The 27,961-nt window shown below is 34.9% G+C and overlaps 1 protein-coding gene and 1 non-coding gene across 18 annotated transcripts in view; both read right to left on the bottom strand.

Annotated features, from left to right (window-relative positions):
* Window positions 1-27,961, bottom strand: part of Robo2 (roundabout guidance receptor 2) — a 1,463,572-nt gene that overhangs the window by 158,100 nt on the left and 1,277,511 nt on the right. The window lies entirely within an intron of this gene.
* Window positions 3,675-3,808, bottom strand: LOC117718387 (small nucleolar RNA SNORA70). The gene has a single exon (XR_004608069.1). It is a non-coding gene; the product is annotated as a small nucleolar RNA SNORA70 (small nucleolar RNA).

Genomic DNA, 27,961 nt, shown 5'->3' on the forward strand with positions numbered 1-27,961 from the left:
AGCAGCAGTATGAATTAGAGCATGTTGAATAAACAAGGATGCCCTGTGACTTGCTCATTTTCAAGTCATAGCACTTTGTGAAGCCTGGAATTCTGTTGGGAATAAAATACACAAACACACAATTCACGCAAGAGGAATGGCCAGCTCCAAGCTACACAGCCAAGTCTTTATTCTTCCATCCTTTTTTTAGCTCTGTTCTGTCCTCACCCACAGTATAATTTGAAGTCTTGCTAAGAGTGCCAAGTCTTCCTTAATGTTTTCCATTAATGTTTAAAATTTGCTGAAGGATTCTTAGAAATTGCATGGAAACATTGCGCTCTCTGTAATTTGTATCCGTAACCTCTGTAATGCATATGTTCTCCTTGGGGACCAAGTGTTGAGATCATTCATAAACTCTTGGATCACATGTGGCACTGCAAACTGGTGACATCTGACCACGGCAGACTCCAGGCCTGTCTCTGGCAATCATTTCCTTTGCTTTGCTGTGAAGGAGCCAGCACTTGGCACACCTTCAACACTTGGAAGCCCTATTTTTGGAAAGCCTTGCATCTGATATTTGAAAAGGATCTGCATACCCTACCCATTAGCTTACGAGGAAGTCGTGGCTGTGGCTTGATGCTAATTAATGTTTAATCAGTTCTTCTTTTTTCCCTTAAAGAACTCAAGTCCACAAAATTGTTCATGGGGTATTATGGACCCCAGACTCACTGAGAATTCTTTAAAGAAATAATGACAAGTTGGAGGTTATGCAAACTACATTGTGTCAGGAAGAGGATAGCATTTAAAAGCATTTGTATTAAGGAAAATGTGTTTAGGGTGATATGTTACTTCAGAGCAAGATTTGCATTCCATTAATATATCTGTTCTTCTCCCTGAGTGACTGTGTCTGAGTACTTCTCGACAGAGTACTGAGTAAAAGAACGATACCCATTTCTCTGAGCATTAGACGATAAGAGGGCATTTAATTAAAACTCTATAACTACACAGATGATATGATTATCGAATAAGACTGCTCAATATGGTCCCCAGTGGATAGTCCAATTTTTTTGGCACTTCTAATGGGGCCTATTACTTTTCTAAGATATGGGTTTGGGAATAAATAAATAAACAGGGAAACAAACATACTAGTTATTTTTTTAATGGAATTTACATTGATGGGGTAATTACAAGTGGCCATCTGTCTGATATGAGTTTTCAGCCTAGTTTCTAATCCACGAGTCTCAACTCTTCTGCCAAAGCAGAGAAGATGTAGATGCCAGAAAGGCTGCATGCAGGTGGTTGTTGGCTATATTCTGTGCCCATCACTCTTACATTTTTCTCTACCAATCTGCACTTACCTTTCATTTACCCTGTGACCACAACAAGCAAAAATTTTGAGGAAATCAATTACCATTTATATATATTTATATAATTTTTTATATATACATATATACATATGTATGTATGTATGTATGTATGTATGTATGTATATTAGAGGCTGGCTTATTGGGAAGTTGTTCTCTGGCAAGTTCACAGGTCCCAAAAAGTTAGGCCATGGAAACTGCCATGGGGAGAAGGGGAACAAGAGAAGAAAAGGAGAAGAGAGAGAGACAATAGAGGTATTTAAATATGACTTCAAGTTTCAAATGTACATAGCAACATGTTTAAATTCAAAGTTCAGGATTCTTTTCTCCCCTTTTGCTGTATCTGTCTACTTGAATAAAGTGAACAGCAGAGTCCTGTCAGGTAAATATTATTGCGCCATTTTATTCATGATCCAAATAGGTCATATCTCTCCTCCCACCTTGTTACTCAGATGTGAAGGCATTAGTGTTTACAGCATTCCAACACAGCTCAGTGAACAGAGGTTCATGGTCTCAGGTGTGTTGTCTTGTCATTCTACCCTGTCACCAGCAAGGAAGCATTGTTGCTGTGATATTTTTCTCCTATAGTGCATTCTGATGTACATGATCTCCATGAATTACAATGCCAACTAACTGCCAGATGCCATGAGTTATAAACTCAATAGCTTAAGCATTATTACACATTAGTGCACCCTATGGTGCAAAGGTGTCCTGGAATTTATGTGTTATTTATTATCTATTGGCAGGGTCTCAAAGTAATTTCACCCCTGCTGATGAAGTGAGAGTTGAAGACAGGAGGTCAAGGTTAAGCTTCTTTGTCAAGAAACCTAGTTCCTCTAAACTGCTGCTACTTATTTTTTCAACCTGCACCTGTGATGTAACAGATATTGAATGAGAGACATATACCATAATGCCTCTCTAGACTTTCAGGTTGATTCTTCCTCATTGATAATATCTATTGTTTCAGGAGTTTTAACAAAGTACTTTATCAGCATTGTCTCAAAGTCTGCTAATGAGAAGATGTGAGGAATGCAATTATCCTTAAATGTGTAAAATTTGGGAGGAGACTGGTGACTTTTGTTTTTTATAGAAAACATAACAACAACAACAACAAAAGGAAACAAACTAAGGACTATATCAACCTGCATTGGATTAGGTTTGAGTCTGTGATATTTAAATCATCAAGTGCCACATGTCAGCAGAGTCTTGAACAGGAGCATTTCGATACTGGGGTTTGCATATGTCCACATTACAAAATAGCATGACTCTCTGATCTCATGAACATTGCTGAGACAGATGCAATCTGACTTCTAAGATTCTTCAGGAAATGTACAATTTGATGACTACTTGACAAGGAGCTGGATGTGTTTGCTAATTCAGAATGTACCCTGTTTACTTTCAAATCAGCGAAAAGCTCAAACACAGTTCAACTCTATACCAAGGACTTATGGACACTTTTTTTTTCTTCCACCAACCAAATGATTTCTGAATGCCACTGTTAACAGGCAGCAGTCTTGTTCCTCGTCTCCAGGAAATCCCCCCAAACATCACTGTGTTTTGACAGCTAACCAGAAGAGAAAGCGCGGAGCGCAGCTCAGCACTTTTTATGAATGCTGATGTCTACAAGACCATACTTGAATTATTCCAGAAAACTGATAGTACGTCGCTGGAGTGACTGAAACACAATGTGCTTGACAACTTTTGTTTACCTAGGAAAAGCAGAATTTTTTGCTTTATTGATGGTAGGTCCACCCTCCCCAAAAGCCTCCCCCTTTATTCTGTGAAAAGCAAACTGATACTAGACACAAATGTTGCCTTCTAAAAGCATAAGGTGTGCTCAGTGCCCCAAAGAAAGTGCCATGTGTTTTTACAAAAGTAATTAAGTATGTAAAAATAAATAAATAAATAAATAAATAAATAAATGGTGTTTAATTAAAAAGCTGTTCCTGTTTTTTTTTTTTTTTCTGAATGTGAGATTTATTACTGAACATAATTTGGTGAGATATAGTACAGCACAGGCGTAGCCCTCAAGAGTTTAGGCCCAACTTGCTCAGGGGACCACAAATGGGTATCTACTTGCCTCCCAACCATCAGGGATAGCCCTGCAAATTTACCTGAATTCAACTTGGTGTAGGCCCACTTCTTTAAAATGTGGATTATCTGGCATCTTTAAGCTGTGCTCAATCACAAGTTCCTTATTTTGCAGCTTTGTGTGGAGAGACACAATGCCCTGGGCCACTTTGCCCTTGGCTTTCCAACATATCATTTATGCCTGTCTGGAGCCTAGACTGAAGACAGCATTGAGAGAACAGATGTGACTAACTTCCAGAAAATTGTCTATAAGTTATCTTAGGCTACCTGCCTAGGCAACAGGCTGCATGCACTCCCAGGGAGGCCACTCTTTGCAGCCTTTGCTTGCTAAGTCTCTATGTGGAAAGGAACTTGGTCAGCTTGACTGTCTGCAAAACACCCCATCCATATGTTTTGGGAATCTGAAAAGGCGCCCCTCTAGAAGGCAGGGAATGAGAAAAGTTACTTGACTTCTCCAAGGGTAGAAGAAAAGAACCAGCTACACAAATTTTCCCTCTGACCTGCATGTGCACATGCTTGCATATGTGCCTTTGTACAGACCGTATGCACACCAGAACAAGAGAGGTAGTAATAATAATAATAATAATAATAATAATAATAATAATAATAATAATAATGTATGAATGAGTACTCTTTAAAAAGCCACCTCTTCTTTGGCTATGCATGAGAGAACGGATAACCATTTAATCACAGAGTATGACCTCAGCAATAAGGAAGTAAACACTTTTGCCTACTTTGCTTACTTGCCATATCTTAACTCCCTTGGTACATGCAGCCTCAGGACTTACTACATATCCACTCACAAAAATGAGACAGAAAAGAAACAGAGCTGCTTACTTCTTCCTTAGAGTAACTAACTTTCTATGAGGGGATATCTACCTTGACTTACAAAGTACTTATAATTCGTTCATCTAGAATTTTGGTTCTCAACCTGTGGGACTCTTTTGGGGGTCCAATGACCATTTCTTAGGGGTTGACTAAGACAGTGGGAAAACATTAATGTTTATATTACAACAACCATAGCAGAAATACAATTATCAAGTAGTAAATGGAAATAATTTTATAGTTAAGGGTCACTACAAATTGAGGGACAATTTTAATGGGTCACAGCATTAGGATGTTGAGAAGCAGTGATATAGGCCATCATCAAACCTGATGAAGATTTACCGAGAGTCCTACCAAACATTCATTATTTTCATTTAAGGTAAATTATAATACCATGTGCATTGTTACAATTGACCAGTAAGCATAATTTGCAAGGTTGAACATTTTCCTGTACCAAACGTTAACCTTTCTCCTGTGTTCCCTTTAATAGCTCTCTAAAAATGCTAATATCTCATTTGCGTTCTAATCTCAAGTAGCTGAAGGGAAAAGTATTCATTTCTTCTGAAATAAAACATCTTCATCATGACCTATGAGTTGAATGATGATATCATTTTCCCTTGAAAGTAGATAATTTCTAAAGGCAGAAGCAGACACTTAGTTATTTTACATTGAGCTTTAGGACTGAGAGATCAAAGATGAAGTGGCAGACATGTCTAAAGGACAGAGTTGTTGAGGTTCAGCTGTGGATACACTTCAGGTTTGATTTTTCTCCAAATATCATGCAATTACTAATAGAACATGATAATTACTACAAATCACTATTATGAGAACTTTCATTTATGTATATAATATAATTTTAAGTCAAGGACATTCAGATGACTACTTACATTGTAAGGCACTAAAGAAACAGAATTTCAGTAGTTCCTTTTACCAAAAGTATAGCTTTTCCCTATGAAGTTATGAGAAGGCTATTTAATATGATAAGCAGTATTTAATTTAACCTTGGTTAACTGATACCTGATAGATTTTATATTTATCATTTTACTTTCAAACAGTTCTGGTTGTAGCTATTAATGTTAGGTAAAAGAAATACTTTATTATTCAACTATTCACTTTTGTTTTTGTGATAACTATTAACTGTACATTCAACTGAATGAGAACAAATTTTAGAACACTTTGTGAGTTTGAAATATTTTAAAGAGAAATTGTCTTTTTATCATATGTTTAGATGTTTAGGAAATTTTTTATCTATAAGTCTGAAACCACAACCAGGAAAAGTTTAGATTATCTGAGAAAAAATAGAAAGAAGAGACATGTTGTCAGACATGACTATTTAGGAGAGTGAGTCTCAATATGGGAGGTGAATATTTGTTAATAATGGGCAAGAAGAAAATAAACAAGAAGGAATGTGCTTGCATGTACATAAAACAAGAACAAACTGAAGAAACAGTAATAACACATTCCATTGGAGAAATAAAAATACTGGAAACAAAGAATGAGAGCAAATGATGAACCACATCTGTTTTGCCTTCTTTTTTTAACTGCTAAATCTTGTAAATGAATTTATTAATTATAAATATACGCATTTGATGTTGCAGAAATACAACACTTAAATGGAAAAATGTATTGACTAAGAATGTTTTAAAATCATTTCTCCCAGCTGGCTTTAAGCCACAGAGCTGTGACAAACTTCTTCCAAATGTCACTTGGTGGGACAAAATGTAACTTTACAGAATAGTTGGTCCATTCTTTATAGAAGGCAATAAAACAGCTTTATGGCAGTGGAAAACCTACCCAGAAGCCTGATCAGGATGCCTTTTATTTATTATGTTCATTTTATAAGGCAGAACGTAAAATTATAAGAGTTCTTGTTAAGTTCATTTCATTTAACATCAGCAAAAGGTCTCTATTAGTAGACAACAGAAAAAAAGCAGGATACTGAGATAGCAGGATCACATTGCAGAGATTTGTTTCCTAGTGTTGCAAAGGAGGATCTAGTCAACAACCCACAGTGAAAGGGTTCAGCCTGGTAAACATGAGAAAGACTTGAAACATCACAGATGTATACTATCAACAGACACGTTCTTAAATAGGATGTTTATGTATAAAAATGTTTTTCTTCTCCCCTGTTTATATACCGGGACCTGTGAATGCACTTAAAGTATGCAAATGAAAATATAAGTGACCTCTTTAAATTATAACAGCTTATCACCATTGGAAAGTTTATCAAGGGAGTTTTCTCTAAAATACATAGAACGGTCCTTGAAAAAGATTATGGAAAAGTTACTGTTTCCCTTTGATATTACTATATTTTTATTTATATAGTTTCAAACGGAAAGCAAATATTTGCTATTTTTTTTTTACTTAAAGAAAGTTTTTAAAGCACTAGGGTGGGTACTACATTCCTGTCATCTCAGCACACTGGAAGAGGAGCCAGGATAGCAAGGAGTGCAAGACCAGCCTTGTCTACCTATGAAGTTCTAGGCAACCTAACATACACAAGATAATATCTCAAAACCAAACATACGTAAAAAGAAGTAAAATGATGCACATGTGTGCAGATTAAGTTTGACATCATTGCATGTCTTAATATGGTTATTTAATAGGATGAGGATAGTTGATGTCAGATCTATAAAATGCTTTATAGTTTATCTTAAATAGTAAAATGAATGCTACATGAGTCTTCCTCTTGTCCAATACGTTGAATTTTGTCTTTTAGTCTTTGAGTTTGTGATAAAGTGATCTCGTGAAACCATTTGTTAAAATTCATTTAAACACATAAAAGGAGACAGCTTCATTACCATAGTATTATGTAAGGAATATACAGTGACCTATGCATTTGCACAATACAAAGTTCCACCGTGTATGTTCAATACTTCTCAATATTAAGCAGCTTTACTTCATTTTAATTTTATAACGATCTGTTATTTTTGACAGCAGGGTTTCATGTTTAATTTTTCAATTAATAAAAGTGATTTTCTTACACATTGATACACATACCTATATCAGATGGTACTTTAACAAGAACCTCTCTCTGATGGTGTCATGCATCCAGATTCTTCTCTTTGCCTCTGTTCTTTTTATCTCATTTAAGACACCACTACATCTGATGTACAGCAGTTGACTTAAAACTCTTATTTTGAGTCTGGATCTTCCTATATTCTTAGCACAGCAAATGTTTATTGAACGTGTCTAGTTAAGCTTCTCTGTAAAAGTTTGCACAGCATTCCTCAGAACATTGGAATAAATATTAGAATGTCTGCTACCCTAGAGTTCATTTTGAGATGTGTCTGCACACTATATAGTAACTATCCCTCCTGCTTCTTTCTCCATCCATTCTCCCTCCTGTATAGGATGCTTTCTCTTCCAGCAAGACAAGTGACTTTTGGATCCTCTTTCTCTCCTTTTCAGTCAGCCTAGAACATAATTTGTCCAATCAATCTTTCCTTTCCACTTCCTGTCAGTAAAATCTCAATTCCCAAATTACTTTTGCCTCTGATTACATTTTCAAAGTTCCAGAATCTAAAGAAGAAGCAAGAACAATATATCACATCCTGTGTTTTGTTTTTCCTCTGCTGCATGTAACTTGTTATTCTGTACAATTATTTTTGTTTGGCATTTTGGCTCACTACCTAGCTTCCTTAAGTAGAATAGAAGTTAACTTCAGATACAAAGAAAGAAATTTCAGTTTTTTTAACTGTTAAATTCCCAAACATGAGATAGCCATTCTTAACATGTAGCAGACATAAAAAAATGTATTTACTGAAATAAGATGAATAACAAATTTCAGTTTGTGTTATTAAAAGTGATAGAGTTACTTAATATGCATCCAAATAGAAGAAATTTGCCCTGTACTTACAAGTTTTCCTCACTCAACACATGAGAAATGTCTTTGATTAACATATTGTCCATATTGTTCTAGAAATTTAAATATTTGTTTCCTTATCATTTAAAATAGAATCATTGAAAGACCATGTACTGAACATGATTTTTAAAATATCTTAATTTCCCAGTGGATGAAATAGACACATGTCTATTACGTGTCCATATTTTCCCACCTAAAATGTTAAGGAAATACAATAATAGTTTTGTAAGACAGAAAATCTTATGAATGAAAAGAAATACATTTCAGGAGTCCTAATATTATTTTCTTAATATGAATGACTGGGAGCCAAGGCTTAAAATAGATATTTTTTTTATTCTAAAAAACACTTTATAATATTATGATGGGCAATTAGGTGAAGTGAATATATGTTATGAATCTGTAACTGAATAATCAAAGTATATTAAAGATAATCTAACTTGGTAACTACAGCCTTCATTATAATCAGTTATTCCACCCTTCTGTGAGAGGGTGATTTGAACATCAGGCTAAATCTAATTTTAATTCAAAATGCATGATGAACTACTTTCATATTTGAATAAATTTCTAATATGAGTTTAATTCTGTACAGTACATATTTTCATAAGAAAGAAAGAACAGAAGCCAAAGTATATGTTAGTGATCAGCATGACCCTGTTCCGTTTTGCTGTTATAAGCCCTGTTGTGGTTTAATGTATGATTCTTTAGCCCACACAACTGTGATTTGTACTACTTTCCATAATTCTTTTGGCTACTGTAAAACTCCGAGTCATTTTTAAATTTTTCTCTTTCTTAATCCAACATCTCATTGGTCCTAATCTTACAGCATGTTTTTTTCTTTTTTGTAGTTTAAATTACTAAAATATTTTCATAGCATGCAATGTTTAGCTATGTACCTGACGGCAGTTTTTCTTCCTTGTAGTTTGAATTACTAAAATATTTCCATAGCTTGCAATGTTTAGGTATGTACCTGATCCTAATGTTATATAACACTGGACATGAAAAATCTAAAAAAAAAAAAAAAAAAAAGTTTAAAATCTTAGAAAGTCATAGAAACAAAAACAACAAAGAAAACTGGGAAGAAAAACATAAAAATAAATATGGTTTCTGGAAAAGCATAAATAAGCTGTTCCTCACAGTTTTCTTATTTCTTCACCAAATGCCTGTTATCTATGTTTTTGGTTATTAAACGCAGTTCAGCCCACCCTGTGCCATCTTTAATTGTCTTCCTAGAGAGTGTCATCAAGGGCTACTCAAACAGGGCTAATTAGCCTTGCAGATGGCACAGACATGGCAATGGTGTGTGCTGGACTCTACCAAGGGTAGAGGGAGATGTGATCTCTACTCAGTGCAGGGTAGGTACCAAGGGTTATCTGTAAGAGCAACAAACATCTATTAAAACTCTTCACATCGAGCAATGTGCATTGTGTGGAAGTGTGGAGTTTGATGCTCAAATACAGAGTTTCCCAGCATTCCTTCTGTCACCACATTCTGATAGTAACCAAGAGTTTCATTTGATGATGAGACAAGAAAATACACCCACGGGCAGAATCTTTTTTTTATTGGATATTTTATTTATTTACATTTCAGATGTTATCCCCTTTCCCCATTTGCCCTCACGAACCCTTCATGTCTAGTCTTCAGGGAGCACACTCCTGCCTGATGTCTTATGATGAAATAGGAAGTCTGGCAGAATTAAAACCAGCCCAGTCATTCCAGCTAAGTTCCTTACATCATACTTCGGAAGAGCTCCATCTGGCACTTTAGATTTTCCACTTGGGCTGTTGCCTTGGATCATTGAAATGAGGTTTGCTTGCTTTCTCCCCTTTTTGCGTTTGTCACTTTATTTCTCCCTTTGGCCCATTAAAACACAACCTTGAATCAGAACAGAATGAGAATTCCACACACAGCTTTCAGCCAATCGTGTAGCTTTTCATGCTTTTGTGGAAACATCCTAAACATATTTCCATGTAGATAGCTGTTAGTTGGTCTTTCCCAAGACTGTCCACATACCCACCAAAGAAACACAAATAGTCATGCACCTGGTCTCTAGGCTGCTTGTCTTGTTTAGTTTTAGTTTTGGATCTCCATGTTTTCATTGTATTTGCCTTCTGTCCCAAACTATGAAAAAAATTTACTGATAGTGCTTCCAATAGGATTGCATCCTACTAGTGGACACCCAGTCACATACTATTTACTAGTACCTGTAGTATCATATACAGTATGCTTTAATATTATGATATGATTTTATTGAAATCAGATGCTCAGAATTCAGGGTGAGGATGAAAAATCTTGTCTGAATCATTTCTTTAGCTCTCCACCACAAAAAGACACAGCCTCCTTGCCCGTGCTTGCTTTTACTTGAATACGAGGAAAAGAAATACAGATTTGCTTTCATATTGAAGCAAATTCATGAATAGCTCATTAAAGAAACTTCGTTCTTTTATGAAGCTTAAGGAAACTTATAAAGAGAAACAAGAAAAGTGGCAAATATACTCACATGTGTGGAAATATATGGGCATTAATGCTTTTATTGATGGCATTTTCTATTCATTTAAATCAAAGTTTTCTTTTTCGTCATCCTCCTTGTCCTCTCCCTCTTTCTTTCCTCCTCTTTCCTCTCCTTCTCCCTTCCTTCCTTTCCTCCTCTTTCCCCCTCCCCTCTTCCTCTTTCTTCACAATATGAACATCAAGTAGGCCTCAAAACCATGATCTTTTCTGGCTGGGATTATATCCTTCTTGATTTACAATGATATCTATTGAATTACTCAAGTTTATCACCTACCATTTCTCTTGCTTCTTTTCTATAAACATCTATTTCAATTGCAGGCATAACCATTTGTTGTTAACAATGTCAGCTATGACCAGACTATTTTAGTGATGTGATTTTTGTTTTTGTGTTTTAATTGTTCCTACACATCTTTTCCCTGTTCTTATTTCTGGTATATCTGCAAAAAAAATTTTTTTTTCTATAGCAAGTTCCCAACAATGTTTCACATTTGATATAATAATCCAGTGTCTCTTTTCAACGAACTGAGAAAAGGCCCTGTCATTAATCAAGTGTATCAGCTTTGCTAATTACTGTGGCGACTCCACTCATTGTAACAGCAGGTAAATTGGCTGCTTCTTCTATAACCAGTACATTCTCATTCTTCTTTCTGGTCTCCTTAGATTATGTTATCTTTCAAAGTAGGCAGTGAATAAAAATATCTACTTTATATCAGCAACAGTGAATTACTCATCCATTTACTCTTGCTACCTCCTAGTTTTAAGTCACTTTTACTCAATCAGGTGATGGCAGACTTAATTACTTATGGAACCAGGGTTTAGGAATGTGCATCTTATCAAGAGAAGGTAAGTGGCCTAATGTATGATGAACTATACACCTCTCCAGCATATTAGTACTATATCAGCATCTACTGAAAATGATTGGTGAAAAAAGTAATATTTAAAAAGTAATATAAATAATTACAAATGGAGAATATAAAACACAAATTAAATGAAATTAACTGCAATTAAAAACCTCATGTTTTTAAATAATTCATATTGAACATATTTCAGTGTGAAGAAAACATTGAAAGGAAATGCCTGTTCAATTTCGAAGCTGTAAAGTGTTATAAGTCAGATATACTATGGATGAAAGTGCTTCTCTACAGAGACAAGGCAATAGTATAGAGACAAAGCGACAGCAGGTTCAGAACATCACAGAGTAAATAGGAAATTAAATATTTACAGTTTCCTGCCTCAACATATGTTGGAATAAGTAAACAAAAAAGGTCCTTGTCTCCTGGCTTGGATTCAAGAAGCTTAATTGTAAGGAAGTTTGTGGTTTAACCTAGGATCGGATCATGACCCATGTGATGACAATGGACAAATATGGAAAGATGGTGCTGGCCAGAGACAGCTACATTTAGCAAGACCAAAGCCAGGAAAATAAAATGGCAAAACCCCAAATTAAATGCTTACCTTCTTTCTCAAAGACAATTATGTTTATATTGGTAAGTAACAGAGGACAAGTGACGAACACATCATTGTGATGGACAAGATTAAAAACACAAAAGGAATGTACCAGTGGATATTTATATCACAAAGGAACAATATTCTGCAATTACATTATTTGAAAGACCTAATTAAAAATTTTTACATTCCTCTTCCTCCTCCTCCTCCTCTACCACCATCAATGTCTCCTCCTCCTCCTCCTGCTTCTCCTCGTGTTTTATTTTTATGAGGGGATTGAATCTAGTTCTACCAACTGAAGGGAAGGGAGAATACATATCACATGAGCTGATTGGACAAACAGTATAAAAGAACGAAATGCATTTGTGAGATACTTAAGATATTTCTAATTGACCCTCTAGTGACTACAGTTTACTTCATGAAAGCTCATGTTACATAAAAGTCAGTTTGGTTTTAATCTTTGATTTGAGTAATTAATTACTCAAAATTAATCAAAATGATTGTTAAAGAACCATCCCATGCCATGCACTCCAAAAGACCCTAAGAAATAATGGCAAATACAACATTGGCTTTGTTTTCTAGGATGTAGATATCTAGTGGGACATACTGACTAAATGACTAAAATGAAAACATTTATTAATTTGCAGAAGTAATGGAAAGTACTAATAAATTTCAGAATTAATCTGGCATAGTAACTAAAGTTTACACACTTCAATATAAGGATTCCTTGATAGTAGGACATGTATAATTACTTAAAATTCACCTCATATAAACAGTGTAAGAAAAAGTTGTCTGCAATTCTTTCTAATATATCCTTTAGTAGAAATAAACAATCATGAAAAACTATTGATGAATGTTGAATACAAGTGCAATTAATTTGTGGGGATGGTATATAATTTATATTATAATCAAATAAAAAAAGTCAGACTATACGTCCATGATTACTGTGTCATCCCATTATATAAGGGGCCACTTGGCTATATTTATTATCTACCACTAAAATAAAACACAAGATTAGTAAATATTAAGTATGTGATAGTAGGAAATAGTTTTTGCTAGGGTATGTATGATATTTTTAGTTTAGAATATTCTTTCCAAACTTTGAGCGGTTTTAACAGGTAAAGTGGTAAATCATCTTAGACAAATGAGAAGATAAAGTAAGTTATCCATAAGTCTTCTTGGTAATAAAATTTTCTAAGTGGTAATATTAAATATGATATGTATGTGTATAAGTATACTTACATTATATATCTTCAATGTCTAAGCTACAGATGTGCTTTAGAAGTGTTAACAATGAATAATGGGTGATACAAAATTAGATTATGTTATCCAAGGAGATGGCAGAGTTTCTGAACTAACGTACCAATTCTGAGGCCAAGCCATAAAGAAAAGTTCTATGAACGTGTGTCTGGTGTGTCTGTTGTCCTTCAATTTTATTTCTAGAAATAATATTAAATATTCAACTAAGGTTTTTTTTTTTTCTTTTTGAAAATCACTTTTGATGGGTTGGGGAAAAATCCCTAGTAAAATGCTTGTCTTGTAGGCAGAACAACATGAGTTAAAAGTTAATTCCAGGAGTGGCGGGTTCCATCCACAGAGTGAGCTCATATAAAGGAGGAAGGAGAGATTGCCTCAACCAAGTTGTCTTCTGAACTCCAAACACATACCCAGCAGCATGCACACCCATCTCAATTCTCGCCCCCAGCAACCATCTCTAAAGGTACATGTTGTTATATTGTAGTTTTTCAAATGGGAACAGTTAATCACAGAAATATCTATTTTTAATGTAATTTATTCTTCATTCTATTGCTAAAATAGTATACCCTAAGAAGTAGCATGCTGTCTGTTTTACTCAGAGACATATTATCTATGGTCAGGATACACAGTTGAAACATTAACTATGATTAACTCATCAAAATTTAAAGATAAGATAAATTTTCACAAAATAATGATTTCAAAAGAATAACGAAATAGTATTTAAAATCTGTTATCCAATGCACCCTCAGTTCTCATATATAGCAAACTGGTTTACTATTCTAATGACAACAAAGGAGAGTGATATTTTGTGAATGATTCAAATTACAGGATTGTTTAGTATTGTTTTTCCCTAATTAAAATTATTTCCTTCTTAAAGCTTAACTCAGTGAGTTTTGGTTTTTTTGTTGCTGTTATATTTTGTTTCTTATTTTTTTTTTTAAATTGGGGCAGTATAGGGAAGAGGAAAGGGAAACTTTAAAAGGAAAACGTGGGTAGGGGTATAGTGAGAAGGGATTTAAATATGCCATAGTGACTGATGCAGTAGGATATTTAAATTTCAAAGCATGAGATGCTACAGTTATCTTCTCCTTTCTTCATTTAATAAATATCATGTACATCACACTTTAAGCAGTAATTATAATAGCAGCTTAGGAAGCAGTCCCGAGCCCAAGTATAGAGGACCCTGTGGGATTTTTTTTTTTTCTTGTTTCCAACATTCTGACATACAAGAACCACAGGTGAGAAGCAGAAGCATGGCTATGGGATGGTTCTTAAAAGCCTGTGAAAAGAGAGCTAGCTCATTCCATCCAGGGAGGCTGGTAGCATAATTGTAGGTCTTTAGCTCTAAATCTTCTCAGGATCCAAGACCCTTGTCTCATTTCCACCTCTGTATCAGACATGCTGTGGTGGCCTGTCCTCTGTACCCATCTCAAGTGGAATGCACACGTCTTCTCACTTTCCTCACCTCTCATCCCATTTTCTTCCCAGCCCCTAATTCTAGCAGTTATTCATGAGAATCGGAGTCAACCCTGCCAGAGAAGCCAGGAAAACTGTTGAGCCAAATCCATATCTTTACTCTCCCTCTCTCCTTCAAATCCAATCCCCACACCTATTTTTCAGCTCTGTAGCAGAATACCTGCTAGGGTTTCTCTTTACTTTCTTCCTCCTCTCTCAGGGGACAGAGCTTGTTATAGTTTCAAACATGAGTTCAATAAATGTCTAACTCAGCATTTTGATTAAAGCTTCATTTTAGTTCTCTTGTACCTAGGCTTACATGTCTCTGAGTATATTAATAACTGGATTTAAATATAGGCTAAAGAAATGAGATTTGCCTTTCCCTGCCTGTGCTTTACCTTGTTTTAGCTTATTAATATCCCCGGCACATCTGCAACATTTCTGAAGAGTGTAGGCTTTAGAATTATTCTACATAATCTGTTGTCCTTATATTCACAAATCAAAAGCCATAGGAACAAGTAACTGAAAAGAATATTTTTTTAAAAATATATGCTAATTGTATCTAAGGAGGAAAAGTAAATAGTTATTAACCGTGTCAGTTCTATTAGTAATGATTATCATACGAAAAGACACTGCCACTCCATGGGTACCACAGTGAAGAAATAATCTCTGAATTTTTCACTTTTCATGAGAGTATTAAGCGTTTCAAAGATGTATGGTTTGAGTTTCAAAAAGTGAATTTCAAGAGATCATATATCTTAGCCATGAAAATCTTGGACGTTGGCTAATAAACCACACACTTTTCACACACCTTACTAGAAAGTGGCTTCTGAAGTATTAGTAGTATTCTTCATATGTTTTGACAATGGTAGAGATGAACTGACCCATCTTATTCACAGAAAATTGAACAAAGATTTAAACAACCTACCCAACGGATACTCAAGTCTAGATAAGAAACTGCAAACTTTATAACATACCCATTGAAAAGTCTCCCAAAGTACAGTGCATAAAATGTATCTCCATATTCACAGTCAGGTATGTGTCATATGGACAAACCAAAGACTCAGGCATACAAAGAACTCTCAGAATTTTTTGCTCTTTATAGAGGCTTGGTAATTTTAATTTTACCCAGAGCTGAAATATTAGCTGAAACAGAAAAGATCCTTACAAAAGTGGTGAGGTTCTCTGTTTTTATTTTAGGATCAGTTACATGTAAGAGGCCTGTAATGCTTCCCACAAAGACTTTTGCCTTGCTGTTAATATAGCCTGGTTCTCCTGGTAATAAAATGCTAGGCGATTCCCCACACCCCATCAAGGCCCGACTGTTCACTGGGAGACACACCACTTTTTTCACTTGAATAATTTTGTATAAATAAACTCAGATTTTGCAAGCTAAGCACGTGGAAGTCATACGAAGCACACCTAATCACACAGTTGAAGCATTGAAAATGTACCATACTGCAAAAGCTGCAGTGCTGTTTCTGTCAAAACCTGTCACCTGATGCATAAAATGGTTGGTTTTATGAGTCGTTTCTCCGTGAACTCTAATGGAAACATGGCTAGATGGAGATTTGAATAAAAGACACAGATTTCTTTCTTCCCTTTGTTGAATAAAACACAACCAAAAGGGACCCATTTATGATAAAAATTAATACATGTTTGGCTAAACAGGGGTCATGTCTGTAATATATCTCAAACTTACAGAATGACAGCAAATTGTGTTATTCCCTCCAGAGCCCAAAAAACATTTGCCAACTCCCTATCTGTCTACCTGTTCTACTTACATTTATGTTGCTGCAATGAAATACCTGACATAAATCCACTAGAGGTGGGGGTGGTGGCTTATTCAGCAAACTTTCTAAGATACAGGAAAGTGTTGTGGGTTTAACTTTCATTTGATAACTAGAGGTTTGTAAAAGTTAGCATTATATTTTGTTATTATACTCTTTCTTTGTGTGTGTGTGTGTGTGTGTGTTATGCATGACTGCCATTTTTATGCAAGTGGAGCTCTGAGGACCACATGGGAGAATCATTTCTCTTTTTCCACCATATAGGTCCTTGGAATCTAACCCAGGGTATCAGGTTTGGTGTCATCAACATCAGCTCCGTTGTCTCTGAACTCACACATATTGTAAGGGGGAACATCATGGAGAAGGACTAATTAAAAGCTCATTAGCAGGGCTATGTATGCAGCTCAGCAGTACAGAATAGGATTAACATGCTCACATCCCTCATACATACAAGTCTTATATATAGGCATATACACACAGAGGTATGCATACATACACATACATAGATACATACATACATACATACATACATACATACATACATACATAGAGAAGCCCAGGGTGATAAGTTTAATATAGTATATAAAAACTATAATTTTAGCCATGTATGGTGATTTATATGTGTAATCCCAGCACAAGGGAGTCTGAGGGAGGATGACTTACATACTAACTTCCAGGCCAACCTGGGTTACTGCATGAGACTCATCACATGAACCTTTCTGTCTTCAAAGTTTCCCTAATGTTGGTGGAATAAGCATCCACTCCTCAATAGTGACACAGAAGAAAAACCTCTTAGTTGTTAGTGGACAGGAAAACATGAACCTAAGAAATGGATATTCTCTCAGGTGGTATATTATTAATTTATTTTTTGTGGCTTCAACAGTTGAACTTAAGTTCAGCTGGAGTAGAGTTGGAACTGTTCTTGAAGATGTTATTGATGCCAGATGCTCAGAGCCTTGGCATCAGCATCAGCTTGGCACTGTTAAGGGCCCTAGGTAGATGGTATCTTAATTGTAAGTGCCTGTGCCGGAAGAGTATCGCCAAGGAGGAAGCCACAGGATCTGGGGATGGGCCAATTGTTCACGTTTATAACAATCCTCTTAAAAGAACAACTAACTGAGGATACCCTGTAAGAACAGATTCAATCTTTTCTAGGCTCACACTTCCAAACACAAAACTTTCAATAAACTCCACCTTTTAACAGCCTTCATGGTCAAGTCAAGGATGAAACAGAAGTTTCACTAGGGAGGGGTGGGTCTCTGTGTGTCTGTAAAAACAAAACAATACAGAAAGCACAAGCAAACAAACACTTTGAAACTATAACACATAGACATGAAATACCAGCAAATGAATGCACTGTTCAGCCCTATTAATTGTGCCTTGTTGCTATGCATAGGAAGCACACATTCATGAACTACCTAGATGTTTACAAAGCATCCGGCTATTACTGGCTGTCGCTATGAAACATTGTGGGATACAGTCTCAACGAACTCAGTATACTTGAAAGAATATCCTCTAAATAGTGGTGGTTTATAAACAGGATTTCTTTTATCAGACTCTGATGTCATTCTTCCTTAAACAACTTGACTCTCCAGAAAATTAAATAGCAGCTGATTGGCTTGTTTTCACTTCTTAATATCCCCCAAACAATTTTGCTTCATTGACTGCATTCTGTCATAGGGAAAGTGATTTGGGGATTCAAAATGGATTCATTCTGCTCAAACAGATGTCAAAGATGAGGTACATTGGTTTAACAACTATTTAGGGGCTATGAAAGGAAGGAAATTTTTCATGTAAAATCCTGCTGTGTGGATGTGAAGTATTTTTTTTCCTGTAGCTGTATTTCAATAAATTCAGTAAAACTCACTGAACAACAATTTAGGGAATCAGAGCAGAGAACAGACAGGCATCTTCAATTTAAAATACTCTGCTAGTGTGTTATAAATTATGTACATTGAAAACATTTAGTTTACTAGAAATAATATGTACGTTTTTAATATCTACATGCATAAAGTTGAGTTTGAACATGTATAGGTGGCCATTTTAGATTTGCATTTGTGTGGTATCATACCTGGAGGGTCATAGTCAACATCTAAATAGGGTCCAAACAGAGTTATATTACAATACCATTAATATCCTTTCAAATCATTATTGGTTTCAAACTACACAACACGATCTACATTATATGACATTACTATAAGAAATGAAGAAGTATGAAGAAAATGTTAAGAAGTCCCTGTGCAGTCATATTATCTGTGCTTGCACCTGTATTTGAGACTTTCATGTCACAATTTCATCTAAACAAGTGGATCTGCGACAAGTAGATAGGGCTGGGAAAGTATTCAGTGACCTGAAGTATGGTGTCATTGACATTAGGTAGAGAGAGACAAAAAAAATCAATACAAATTTTGCTCACAATTAGCAAATAATTCAATGATTTCTTGCAGGCTCTTTACAGGGGAGAAGAGTGAATTCAAAGCAAGGTACACTGGATTTATTTCTCCAGAAATGCTCATCTAGCAATCCTGATGAGTAAAGGCGTAAGTCTAAATGAGTCAATGCCTTAGGGTAATTGGAGTTACAGACCCAATTACTGCATGTCATCCTTGTTAATTATTTCATCTATGTAGTACATCAGACAGAGTTTCAAATGGAATTCATATTTTGCTTATTTAAAATGAAAGCTCTCCTTGATATTTAAAATTTGCAAAACCACTGGTCATTGTTAAGAAATACTATTCCTTTTTCAGGACAGTATAATTAGACAATTTAATAAAGAGTATATCTTTATTTTCTTAAAATGACCAAAAAATGCCTGTATTTTATGAAATCTTTAACTATGAAATATAAAACTATTTGTAGTTTCAACAATCATTTAACTCAGCTCAAACCTGAAAAAGAAAAGCCAATGTATTTAAACAGAAGTATTCATTGAAGTTTCAAAGTACATGTATATGATAAACTTAATATTAAAGCTGTTTGAAGTTGTTATAAAGCATTGATTCTTGTTACTCTAATGCAATATTTTATTTTCACAGTTCAAACTTTGTAAAATAAAAAAATCAGTTTTATACTATAGGGTCATTGTTAAATATATATTTAAGTATTTAAACTCAAAGGAGTTCAATATTTGGGATAGGATATATTTTGCAAGAATACAATGTTTTAGCTTATATCCTACTGAATTATAGATAGGTGAAAGTTATTAACTATTATATTTTAAACTCACTGCAACCAATTAATAGTCTTAGTGTTCACTACAAAAGTTTCCTTTCAATTAACCAAAACGTAACTATTTGTAATATATCTTTTGTACTATTAGCAGAAAGGCTAGTGTTGGATTTCAGAACCCATCTGTCTGCTAATGTGTTGGTCATCCACCAATGAACCTTACAAGGGATGCTTGAGAAAAAACATCAGACTATATCAGTAATATGCAAGAGATGTATCACACTGAAGTGACACACCCACCACTTTCTAATTTTAATTTTTCTAAAAAAAAAAAAGAAGTATTCCATGTAAATAATGAAGGAGAAAAGTAAGGCAATTCAGATTTATGAATTGGAAATGTGTGAATACAACTGCTATCCTGGTTGAGCTTAGTAAATAGCAAAGGCATCTCCTGACATTACAATCATACATGACAACTGTGCATATCTGTTGGAAGTTGGCTTGCTCTTTTACAGCTCTTATGCAGGGAATGGTCTTGTCATGTCCAGAAGATAATGTACTTGTCCTTGAGCCCTGTCTGTCTCTTATAATCTTCCCATCTCCTTTTCCATGAGTTTCTAAGGCCCCTGAGCCATAGTGTGTTTGTGTGTGTGTGTAGGGGTTAGATGTTTTATTTATAACCAACCCATTCAATGATACTTATTCTCCTCACTTTGATCAGTTGTGAGCTTATGTATTGCCCTTTGATATCCTCATCTAGATTCATAAAGAGACACAGAGAGGGAAGAAAGAAAATTAAAAAAAAAAAAATATCAGAGAGAAGAAAGGGGAGAACAGGCCAAAAGAGGAGAAGAGTATCCCTGTGTCTGGCCAAATAATTCGTGACTAAAACTGAGCAAAGAAAGGAGGAGTGAGATATTCTGAGTGAACTGAAATCTCAAACAGAAAAGCTAATTAATAAAGCCAGAGCAGATACTGGTGTATTTCAAAGTACATATGCACAATAAATTTAAAGCTAAAGATGTTTTAATTTGCTATGAAGCATCGATCCTTATTACTCAACTAAAATATTGTACTTAGGATACTAGTTTTGCATAATGTAGTAAGTGGACAGAGGACCAATTTAACACTGGCCTGAAAGTATTTAAGTATTCAAAATAAGAATGACCTGGCCAGAGGGCAGGGTATGTTCATTTGCATAAGCCTGTCATCGTTTATTATTAGCCGTATTTGAAGAATCTTTTCCTTTCTTTTTTTCCCTTTTTTAAGGAAGAAATTTGAGGAAGAAGTTAATTACTAATTCATAACTTGATGGTGACATCATATTCATTTGTAAAGTTTATTCCTAAATTTTAGTGAATGATATAATAAATGACATTTCTAGTTTCATTTCACTCAGTAAACTTGATGGTGACATCATATTCATTTGTAAAGTTTATTCCTAAATTTTAGTGAATGATATAATAAATGACATTTCTAGTTTCATTTCACTCAGTAAACTTAAATTATTTTCCATGTCTATAAAAATTTTTTATCAGTAAGCACAAACAAGAAACAATTAAAAATTAGATTTAAAAGATATTTAAAATTTGTTAACTTGTAGAGGCTATAATTAATATTATACATTTTATCACTAACTCTATTTAAATAACTTATACCTTCAAATACTATTCAAGATTATAAATATACAATCTAAGAGACATAGAAATTTCAATCCCTGAATCCAGGTTTTATTATAAAACAAAAATATTTTGAGTTAATTCAAGTGTTGCAAATTCTTTTCATAACATATTTTGAATGAAAAATTGAAATTTTTGAAAAATTAATACACTATTAAATGTTAATTTCACTGCTGACTGAGTGAATGATGAGTTGAGTTTATGGTATTGCAGAGACAGTGCTACTTCAATGGTTTAGAAAGAAACATTGTTCATGAAATAAATATAAATGACAAAGGTTGAATTTTGCTAAGCATTCAGAATCTGCACATTGTTTTCTGCTACATACAATTGCCTTCTAATGATCCTTTTGTAGACCTGAGTCAGGTAAGGGGTACACACAACACACAAGAGAAAACCATGTGTGTACAACTGCCTGAGTCTTTATTTTTGAGGGTTCACTTTTATTATCAATGAACTCAGTTGTATAAACAAAGCCTGAATGTGCAGAAGATTTTTCACATAGCTACTGTGCTTTTTGACTGTCAGCTATAGACTCTGAACTATGTCACTGTAGATTCTTTGTTATTCATTTAATTATATATTCAAAGTGTTTTCAAATCAAAACCAACATCCAAATAAAAAATTGTTTTTGCTCTCTCCTCTCTCCCCTTTCTCTCTCTTTCTCTTTCTTTGTGTATGTGTGTGTACATTTTGATTTTTGACCTATGATTTTAAATATAATTTTTAATAAAGTATATCTATATATAAATTAGTTTCTATTTCTTTCATCTCATTGCAGAAGGTCACATCTGACCATATTAGAATACTCAAAATCCCCCAAGACATGCTAACTTGAATAATTCATAAAACAGAGTATTTTTACAGTAGCAATGTTGACATAGGCTGGCACTTAGTTTTCCTCCTAAAACGTAACAAGTCCCAGAAAATGAAACCTGGAGATAAAGGAAAAAAAGAACGAAAAAAAATTACACACTTTAATGGCACAATTAGTCTCCTTTGGTATCCTAATGCCATACATACGGTTATCCAAACGTATTCCTTCATATGCATATATTTTACTATAGCTTGTTAATTTTTATTCCACGGCATAGAAAAGCTGACAACCTGATGAATTACTATTTTGTGATTATGCCAGAAAATATTTCCCCAGTCTCACAACCTCTCATCAGCTCAGCATGGTATATCTGAGTATTAGATCTAAAGTGTAAGGAAACTTGCAAATGATACAAGACAGATATTGTAGAACCATAACTAGAATTTAAAGCATACACCTTAACTCCCCTACACAAGACAAGGCTGCAGAAAAATATTAGCCTGAGAATTAAACCCAAACTTAGGAGTATATATACTATGATCAAGTTAATGAAAGAAAACAAACAAACAAACAAACAAAACAAGATTCAAAAGTGAAATTTTGCAAGGAACTAATCTAATTACGAACTAACTAATCTACTCTGTCTGGAAAGAGATCAACAGTGGAAAAAAAAAAAAGCCATGATGTCTTTATATGGTTTCTGCTAATTGTTGTGTTTTATTTGAGAGAACACATAATTATTCAAGTCCAAATCTGAAAACAATCTAAAAGCAAACATAAACTTTGTTCCTAACAGATTACATAGGTTAACCATTGGGTTGCACAACAAGGCCAAGTGGCAGGTTTCGGAATAAAATTTGGAACTTGGGACATTTGAGTTCTGTTAAGTATTTAAAACAAGGAAAGAAGATGAAAATGAATCTCCAACACAGAAGAAGTCCTATGTGAAATGAGAGAATGACTGAGTTCATACGACGTCTTCATTTTCTAAATTCCTTATGAAGTCCTTCTTAGGGAGATGAGTGTTAATTTCCTCAGAGTCTCCCTAAGACCCTAAGGTAGTTTTCCCCCCATTAAATATTTAAGTGACGGTGTTGGTGTTTTTGCACATTTGATTATAGAATTTCTTGATGAATGCCTATCAGGAAAGCTTTAAGCTAGGTTCCCTTTCATGGTCCCCCTTAATCTTCCTACTTGGTTTCTCTCAAGACCTGTGTCTGCACTGTTTAATTCTTCGCAGCTCTGAATTGCATGTGTACGCTGCTGGGGAGATGAAGCACTGTCAGAGAGAATCGATATATCATCCCTTTGGTGTTGAGACTGGTGTTTTCTTAGTTTACTTTCATTTTTTTTAGTAGATCAATAGTGCTAAAAGGATGCACTACCAAGTCTGAGTATAATTAGTATCAGTTGTTTGGCTAGTTAGCATGGGATTAGAGCTTGATACCTGGAACTTGCATGGGAAACTCTTTGGAAATTGTCTCCATTCAGAATTGTCTTTAGAACATAGATGTCTTAAAATGTAAATTTCTCCAGAACATCAGTTTCTTTTTACATTTCTTAGTACTACATATAAAAAGGCATTTTTTATTATATTAGTTTCTTAATATGAAATAATAAAGCTTGCAATTATTATATCATATAATGTCCAATATACGAAGAAAATTTAACTTAATATACATAGATATATTAATTTATAACTAATTTTGTTGAGCATATAGATTTCCTCAGGTATATATGAGAAAATGGCCATATCTATTCTAAAATCATTAAATAGTATGGGTGAAATTTTTATACATGTGCAGTTGCTCGGAAACTGTTTCTTGCCTAATTGTCACATCTCATAGTGACAAAAGGACAGTCAGAATAATGATTATTTGAGAAAATATAGACCTCTATTAAACAATCTTATCTTTCTAGTAAGACAAATAGATTTTTCACATACTTGTTTGTTTTTTTTTGTTGTTGTTGTTGTTGTTTGTTTGTTTCTTTTGTTTGGCTACAATCATGATAGAAAATGTTTGGGCTTCTTGCTTTGTCAGATCTCTCCTGAAAGGCCTGATATATGGGATCTGAGTTGAGTTCTACAGATAAGGAATTATCCAAGGATAAAGAAACCACAAACTGCTTAGTGGAAGGACCAAGTTCAAGCACAGAAAGAATATCATTCAAAAGGAAGAAGAAAGGGCAAGAAAGGAGCAGCACTGTGGTCATTCAGGGCCTTGCAGATTACAATGAGGTCACAGAATAACTCCAATTAGTACAGCATAAGGAAGGCCGAAAATGGTCCTGGACAGACTATGAAACGAGATATTTGGAATTCCAAGGAATAGATATAGTGATGTTGATTGGGATGGTGACACATAATCAGAAGAGAGAAAATGGATCTACAGTGGTGTTTAGGAGAGGACACCCTGGGCTCAGTAATTACATAAAGACGATAAGAGAAAAAGAAGAAATGAGATTGTCACGGGGGTCATTGGACTGAGAATTTCATGAAACGCAGATATATTTGCAAAGATAGGCTCTGATGGAGCAGTAGGATAAGAAGACCCTGTATGAGAAGAGTAGAGATGTTGTCAAGTCGCCAGACTGATAAACACATCAGAAGCTCTGAAAAAGGGTTCAAGAGAAAATTATACATTTGAAGCAATCGGGTAGCTGTGATTTTCAAGGGAGATTAAAATAGCCAAGTGATTAAGAGGCAGCACAGACAGGTGTAGAGAAACTCAACTATTCACAGATTAGGAGAAACAGGGTTACATCTGAGTAGATGGAAAATCATCACCAGATGAAGAGGGAAATCTTCATTGCATGGCACAAAGGGTGTTGACCATCTTGCATGCTCGCTCCACAATAAGCACAATATAAATGGCATTTAGCAGTGAACACAGTAGAGCACAATACAGGTTAGCCTTAATATACAATGTGCATTCCTATGTGTTAAACCAAAATATTAAAATATTTCAAAAATCCAAGTAGGTCAGCAATACTATTTTCTACCTGTTTATATTTTTTTCTCTTCTCTTCTTGTTCCATTGGTTCTTGTTTGCAATGAAAGACTTTAACTTTGTAAAAATACATTTTTATTGCAAAGATTTATTATAATCATATCAGTTTTTCCTTCCCTCTAAAACCTTTAACTTTTAACACACATCAAGGGCTTGAGCACAGACTACGGTGCAGAGAGGCTAGTCCTGTGATCCAGTGGAATGAGAGAGAGAAAGAAATGGAAGAAACAACTCTGGGAGTGACTCCTTCAACACAGAGATCACAGGAAGTAACGTCTCCAAGTGAAAAGCTGGAGGTCTTCCTGTCTCCAACAGTTATCAAAACAGAGGCAACCATACATCACATCTCTAGCCTGTTCTGAAAGATTCAAGTTGGTGCAGTGATCGTGTTCTGAAGCTTTGGGTTGACATGAGACATAAAGGTAAGAGAAACAGTTTGAGAGGTTAAGATTCATCTTCCAATGAGTCAACAAAACTCTTCATGCATGTCCCTGTAAGGCATTCCTTTTTTGTGACCCAATAAGAACTACTGAAGAATAAGTCATTTTTTTTTCTATAAAATCTAGTTTTATAGAGCAGAAGGTCTGTGTTGTAAAACACTTAGAGTTTTGTTGTTTGTTTACTTTATACTTCCATGGTGATTTGAAATAAGCCAGAGTGAACACACTAACACATAAGCAAATTCTCATGTCAAGAACACTTTTTCTTACAAAATCAGCAATGATAAGGTTTGCAAAACTCAGAAGTGACATTTTATTGGTCCATAGACCTCTGGGTGCTGATCTAAACAACTTTGTGGACCATTGAGAGGGTAACCAAGAACCACATTCAACACTGATTCCATTGAAAATCTGTTTTCCGTTTCATACAATTGTAGGCGAGTGAATTTTGGGATCATAGTCAATTCACAAGCAATATTCTGCCTTACTCAGGAAACATTTGTTTTATGAGCACACGAGGATTTAAAAGATGCCTATAAACTGCCATTTCCTATAAACCATAGCACTAGTAAATATACAGAAGCCTTTGTGTTTCTAATGATCTCCTTTGGTTTCAGTCTTTTTTTGGCTTTATTAATGAAGCATGAATCTAAACAAATCCTGAAAATTTTATTCCAAACGTACATGATACATGCATTGTATAAGATACAAGAGATTGTCTTGCTACATTTTACTAAATTTTTTACAGCTACGTCAATGTCTTAGACAGTTGTTTTCATCTTTATCCATAGTTCCAGGATTTGAAGCTCATCATGTCCCTGTACACAGGACTGCTGGGCTTTTCATCTTGGAGATGGTAAAATACCCATGTCACAAATGTACTTTTGTTGTTGACTCTTTCTCCTAGACTTCCTTATGATTGAGAGTCTGGCCTGGGATTTTAAAAACCTAAAATAGCTTCCTTAAATATATTGCTTGTCAACATTTTCTCTGGTCCTGGCAAGGACTGAAGTCAACAAGCCTGCCCCTTTTCATCACTGGCTAGCCTTCCTTTTTTTTATGGCACCAACCACAGATCAATGACTCTTTTAACTCAACCCACATTTATTGAACAATATGAGCCAAACATTAAGCTAGACTCCGGGAATGCCAGGTAGAAATATAAGAGATTCTATATTGGGAGTGCCCAGCAATCTAAGAGAGAATCACTTCAGTAAGAGTGTGTAGTGGGGTCATCACTAAAAGCTAAAGAGAGATGTTTCATTTAGCACAAATCAATAATTATTTACATGTATTTTCAACTATGGGTCACCTATAAAATTAATTATAGAACTATCTTGTGGACCATGTAGAATGTTTATCTCTGCTTCAGAAGTATTTTCTTTATTAAGTATTATTGGGTGAGTGGCTACTTAAATCCTTTTTCTATTTTATATATTTATAAAAAGCTTTTCTAAAATATAAATTGTTGAGATATTCTTTAAGTTACATTCTCAGTCAAATCCCACCAGTCACCAAGCAAATTATGCCACATGCCACCTTCTTTAGGCCATCCTCGTTTTGCTCATAACAAGCAACGTGTCCCTGAGCCTTGCCACATAAGGTCCCAAAAGCCACTTGCTAATCTTTCTGGTGTTTGTGAGTCTATTGATGAATGATTCTAATTTGAAAATTACCCCCAAACTAGATAAGTTAACAATGTAAACAATTTAGCCTACAGGACGTTAACAAACACTATCATAGGAGATCAGGATTTTGTTCAATGCAAGTTAACTAATCACAAAAAGAGTGAAGAAGTTTGGTGGCAGCTCTACTTAGAAAACCAAGGATGAACCATAGGTTGCTTCAGGCACAGGCATGTATGACAGTATTCTGAAATAATTGACTCAATCTAGAAAATGCAGAACTGATGCATATACATATCTTAATGTGGAATACTACATCAAAATACCTGAAGCTGTATAACTTAGACAATGAAAAAGAATAACTCTTTTCTGCAATCCCAAAACTTTAGTAAGTCCAAGGTCAAGAGGCTAGCATATCTGTGAAGGTTTACCCCCTCAGATCATCCTTCTAGGCTTCTTCTCTAATAGACAGTGTACCATTCAGTGGTCTGTTCACTCAGGAACTGCTTCTCTTTGTGAGGCTCATGCCTAATCACTTCCTGAGAAAAGTCCCACTCAAACCCTAATATGATGTCATCTTTAAGATTAGTATTTGAGCATTTTTCCCTCCATCTTCCCTCAGTCAAGGACAGTCAGGT

Source organism: Arvicanthis niloticus, chromosome 12 (assembly GCF_011762505.2).
Source record: "Arvicanthis niloticus isolate mArvNil1 chromosome 12, mArvNil1.pat.X, whole genome shotgun sequence".
NCBI classification, from domain to species: Eukaryota; Metazoa; Chordata; class Mammalia; order Rodentia; family Muridae; genus Arvicanthis; species Arvicanthis niloticus.